Below are 6,000 nucleotides of genomic sequence, written 5' to 3'. Positions count from 1 at the left end.
CCGAGATGGTACATCCTACTAAACACCTAGGCTATATGGTAGAGCCTGTTGCTTCTAGGCTACACATCTGTACTGCATGTTACTGTGCTGAATACTATAGGCAATTGTAACACAATGGTAATTATTTATATATGTAAACCTATCTAAACACAGAAAAGGTACAGCAAAAATATGGTACTATAATTTTTTTTTTTTTTTTTTTTGAGACAGAGTTTCACTCTATTGCCCAGGCTGGTGTGCAGTGGTGCGATCTCGGCTCACTGCAACCTCTGCCTCCCGGGTTCAAGTGATTCTCCTGCCTCAGCCTCCGGAGTAGCTGGGAGTACAGGTGCAAGCCACCAAGTGTGGCTAATTTTTGTATTTTTAGTAGAGATGGGGCTTCACCATGTTGGCCAGGATGGTCTCAATCTCCTGACCTCATGATCCACCCGCCTTGGCCTTCCAAAGTGCTGGGATTTACAGGCGTGAGCCATCACACCTGGCTGGTACTATAATCTTATGAGACCACCATTGTATATGCAGTCCATCATGAACCAAAATATCATGTGCCGCATGAGTATTTTTCATCTAACTTATCTATTGCTCAATGAGGTTTGGGCATCTCTAAGGAGCAAACATGTTTATAGAATTTAAGTCAACTTGGCCTAAATATATATGACAAAATAGGAGTGATTTTGCAAATTCATATTTTGTAGACCTAACTGCAAGGTCATAAGACATATGCAAAATGATTTCATCAGTTCAGAGGACTAACAAGACTCCACAGAGCACACCCAGGAAATGTTTTTGGTTAGAAGCAAAGGATGTGGCTCAGCAAAAGAAAGGGAAGGTAAGCACTGGGGCTCAGAATCATCTAGCTGCACGCTTCTTAGTGGTTTTATTCACGCACAGACTGCACACTGTCTCTGAACTGAACCACTAAGATCTGTATGAAACTTGATTTAGGGAGAGCTGATGGCAGGACTTCTCAACACGGGTTTTTTTGTTGTCATTGTTTTGTTTTTTTGAGACAGAGTCTTGCTGTGTCGCCCAGGCTGGAGTGTAGTGGTGCGATCTCAGCCCACAGCAACCTCTGCCTCCCAGGTTCAAGCAATTCTCCTGCCACAGCCTCCCGAGTAGCTGGGATTGTAAGCATGTGCCACCATGACCAGCTAGTTTTTGTGTTTTTAGTGGAGACAGGGTTTCTTCATGTTGGCCAGGCTGGTCTCAAACTCATGACCTCAGGTAATCCGCCTACCTCAGCCTCCCAAAGTGCTGAGATTACAGGCGTGAGCCACTGTGCCCAGCCACTGCATGGGTTTTTTATTCCTCTCTGTTCACTGGTTACATAGTCATGCCAGGCTATCTTAACTGGTTATGTGAGTTTAAAAAAGTTAAAAAGCCATCATTAACAAATTGGCTCTGGGAGTCTCCCAGGGAAAATAAGACTTTAACCGGCCAGGCGCGGTGGCTCACGCCTGTAATCCCAGCACTTTGGGAGGCCGAGGCATGCAGATCACGAGGTCAGGAGATCAAGACCATCCTGGCTAACACGGTGAAACCCCATCTCTACTAAAAATGCAAAAAATTAGCAGGACGTGGCGGCGGGTGCCTGTAGTCCCAGCTACTTGGGAGGCTGAGGCAGGAGAATGGCATGAACCCAGGAGGCAGAGCTTGCAGTGAGCCGAGATCACGCCACTGCACTCCAGCCTGGGCAACAGAGCGAGACTCCATCTCAAAAAAAAAAAAAAGACTTTAACCAGTACCTCATGTAGCTCACCGGCTTTATCCCAACCAAGAGTCAGAGCCAGACATCCAGGCATCATGGAGATAATGTTAGAGCTTTGCAGTCTGACTGTAAATCAGCTCCATCCTACAAACATGGCTCCTATAACTGCTGTGTATTTCCTGATAATGTATGTGAACAAGCATATCTCCTCACCCTCTGTGTCCCCAGTATCAGATAGCGCACAGTACATCTCAAATATGATCATTTCTTGCCAGCTAATGCTTTAATTGCTTCACTCAGTTTCTGGTCTAGCAGTAGAACCAGGCTTACCATGCCCTGCTTCACAAGTAAAATGCAACAGCAAAAGCACAGGCTCCAACACTAGTCTTCAACATTCACTTGGGATGTTCTACTATTTGAGATATTCATCAGTTTATAATCGGGCTTTTCAAAATCCTAGATATGTGACAATACCAAGTGCTGACAAGAATGTGGAACAACTGAAACTCTCCTTTTTTTTCTTTTTTTGAGATGGAGTCTCGCTCTGGCTAGATCTCGGCTCACTGCAAGCTCCGCCTCCAGGTTCACGCCATTCTCCTGCCTCAGCTTCCGGAGTAGCTGGGACTACAGGCACCCGCCACCACGCTGGGCTAATTTTTTTTTTTTTTTTTTTTTTTTTTTTTTGAGACGGAGTCTCGCGCTGTCACCCAGGCTGGAGTGCAGTGGCCGGATCTCAGCTCACTGCAAGCTCCGCCTCCCGGGTTCACGCCATTCTCCTGCCTCAGCCTCCCGAGTAGCTGGGACTACAGGCGCCGCCACCTCGCCCGGCTAGTTTTTTGTAGTTTTTAGTAGAGACGGGGTTTCACCGTGTTAGTCAGGATGGTCTCGATCTCCTGACCTCGTGATCCGCCCGTCTCGGCCTCCCAAAGTGCTAGGATTACAGGCTTGAGCCACTGCGCCCGGCCAATTTTTTGTATTTTTTAGTAGAGACGGGGTTTCACCGTGTTAGCCAGGATGGTCTCGATCTCCTGACCTCGTGATCCACCCGTCTCGGGATTACAGGCATGAACCACCGCGCCCAGCCGGAACTCTTTCTTTTTTAACCTTTATTTTAGATTCAGGAGTACAGATACGGATTTGTTACTGGAACTCTCATTCATTGCTAATAGGAAAGACAAAATGGTAAAGCTGCTCTGGAAAACAATATGCCAGTCTCAAAAAGTTACACATCCAATATGACCCAGCAATCCCACTTATAAGTATTTATCCTGGAGGAATGAAAAATTATGTGCACACAGAAACCTGTACATGAGTGTTTGCAAGTATCATTTATAATTTAAAAAAATTAAAAACTAGAGACAAGCAAATGTTCTTCAGTGTGTAAATGGATACACTGTGGTACATTCACAGGATGGAATTCTACTCAACGATAACAATAATGAGCTACTGAAACATGCAACAATATAGATGAACCTCGAATATATTATGCTAAGGGAAAGAACCCAGTCCCAAAAAGTTACATACTGTACGATTCCATTTATATGACATGTTGGAGAAGGTGAAAATATAACCACAGAAAACAGATCAAAGGTTGCTGAGTGTCTGGGGTGGGGTGGGATCTGAATACACAGGGGGTGCACGAGGGAATTCTTTGAGGTGTTGGAATTGTTTTGTATCCTGCTTGTGGTCATAGATAACAAAAATCTATGCATGTGTAAAAAATAGAAGTATAAAAAAGTGAATTGTACTGTCTGTAATTTTTTAAAAATAAAAATCCCTAGCTCTGCTTCATTAGCAGCAGTACCTCCTGATTTGTGTCTCCAAAGATATCTTTGACTGGCTTCTGAATTATATATCCAGTAGTAGTCAGTCTACACATACACAGGCCTTCTTACATGGTCTCATCCTTGTTCCACAGGTCAACTCACAACACAAGGAACACACTGCACTCAGCCCATATTTGTAAACTCCATCCAGATGATCAGCCCTCCATTGGAGTGGCAGGCTTCATGTCTAGGGGTGGCACACCTATGGAAGATGGAACTCAGGGTGTGTGTTCTGTTGGGCGTCTCCAACACATCTAACAATGGCTGACAAACCAGTCAATACATAGTCATCTGGGCATATGCAATCATTGGGAATAATACTAAGTGGGGCCAATTCTGCTATCCCTGGTTCTCAGCGGTATTCTTTTTTTTTTTTTTTTTTTTTTTTTTTGAGACGGAGTCTCGCTCTGTCGCCCAGGCTGGAGTGCTGTGGCCGGATCTCAGCTCACTGCAAGCTCCGCCTCCGGGTTTAGGCCATTCTCCGGCCTCAGCCTCCCGAGTAGCTGGGACTACAGGCGCCCGCCACCTCACCCGGCTAATTTTTTTTTTGTATTTTTAGTAGACGGGGTTTCACCGTGTTAGCCAGGATGGTCTCGATCTCCTGACCTCGTGATCCGCCCGTCTCGGCCTCCCAAAGTGCTGGGATTACAGGCTTGAGCCACCGCGCCCGGCCTTTTTTTTTTTTTTTTTTTTTGAGACAGAGTCTCGCTCTGTCGCCCAGGCTGGAGTGCAGTGGCCGGATCTCAGCTCACTGCAAGCTCCGCCTCCCGGTTTACGCCATTCTCCGGCCTCAGCCTCCCGAGTAGCTGGGACTACAGGCGCCACCACCTCGCCGGCTAGTTTTTTGTATTTTTAGTAGAGACGGGGTTTCACCATGTAGCCAGGATGGTCTCGATCTCCTGATCTCGTGATCCGCCCGTCTCGGCCTCCCAAAGTGCTGGATTACAGGCTTGAGCCACCGCGCCCGGCCTTTTTTTTTTTTTTTTTTTTTTTTTTTTTTTTGAGACGGAGTCTCACTTGTCGCCCAGGCTGGAGTGCAATGGCGCGATCTCGGCTCACTGCAAGCTCCACCTCCCGCGTTTACGCCATTCTCCTGCCTCAGCCTCCCGAGTAGCTGGGACTACAGGCGCCTGCCACCTCACCCGGCTAATTTTTTGTATTTTTTAGTAGAGACGGGGTTTCACCGGGTTAGCCAGGATGGTCTCGATCTCCTGACCTCGTGATCCGCCCGGCTCAGCCTCCCAAAGTGCTGGGATTACAGGCTTGAACCACCGCACCTGGCCCTCAGCGGTATTCTTAATTCCAACACAGTGCCACTTAAATAAGGCCCCTGATTGTATATGTGCGGTGGTACAATCTCAGCTCACTGCAGCCTCTGCCTCCCAGATTCAAGCAGTTCTTCCACCTCAGCCTCTCAAATTGCTGGGATTACAGGCATGTACTGCCATAGCCGGCTAATTTTTGTATTTTTAGTAGAAACAGGGTTTCACCACATTGGCCAGGCTGGTCTTGAACTCCTGACCTCAAGTGATCCCACGCCTCGGCCTCCCAAAGTGCTGGGATTACAGTGTATGTTTTTATTGATGCATAATAATTGTACGTATTTATGGATATGTGTGATATTTTGATACCTGCATATGATATGTAATAAATCAGGGTAATTAGGATATTCACCTCAAACATTTATCATTTCCTTGTGTTAGAATATTTCAAATATTATCTTCCACCTATTTTGAAATATACAATAAATTATTATTAACTATAGTCATCCTACTGTCCTATCAAACACTAGAACTTATTCTTTCTAGCTAACCTTTTTTTTTTTTTTTTTTGAGATGGAGTCTCACTCTGTTGTCACACTGGAGTGCAATGGTGTGATCTTGGCTCACTGCAACCTTTGCCCCCTGGGTTCAAGCAATTCTCCTGCTTCAGCCTCCCAAATAGCTGGGACTACAGATGCGAGCCACCATGCCCAGCTTATTTTTGTATTTTTAGTAGAGACAGGGTTTCACCATGTTGGCCAGGACGGTCTTGATCTCTTGACCTTGTGATCCACCCACCTCGGCTTCCCAAGGTGCCGGGATTACAGGCATGAGGCACCGCACCCAGCCCTATCTAACCATATTTTTTTTTTTTTTGAGGCGGAGTCTCGCTCTGTCGCCCGGACTGGAGTGCAGTGGCCAGATCTCAGCTCACTGCAAGCTCCGCCTCCCGGGTTTACGCCATTCTCCTGCCTCAGCCTCCCGAGTAGCTGGGACTACAGGCGCCCGCCGCCTCGCCCGGCTAGTTTTTTGTATTTTTAGTAGAGACGGGGTTTCACCGTGTTAGCCAGGATGGTCTTGATCTCCTGACCTCGTGATCCGCCCATCTCGGCTTCCCAAAGTGCTGGGATTACAGGCTTGAGCCACCGCGCCCGGCCCTAACCATATTTTTATATCCATTAACTAACCTCTCTTCACCTCTGGC

Source organism: Trachypithecus francoisi, unplaced genomic scaffold (assembly GCF_009764315.1).
Source record: "Trachypithecus francoisi isolate TF-2019V2 unplaced genomic scaffold, Tfra_2.0 Lachesis_group12, whole genome shotgun sequence".
Taxonomy (NCBI): Eukaryota; Metazoa; Chordata; class Mammalia; order Primates; family Cercopithecidae; genus Trachypithecus; species Trachypithecus francoisi.
Note: the sequence above shows the minus strand (reverse complement) of the source record.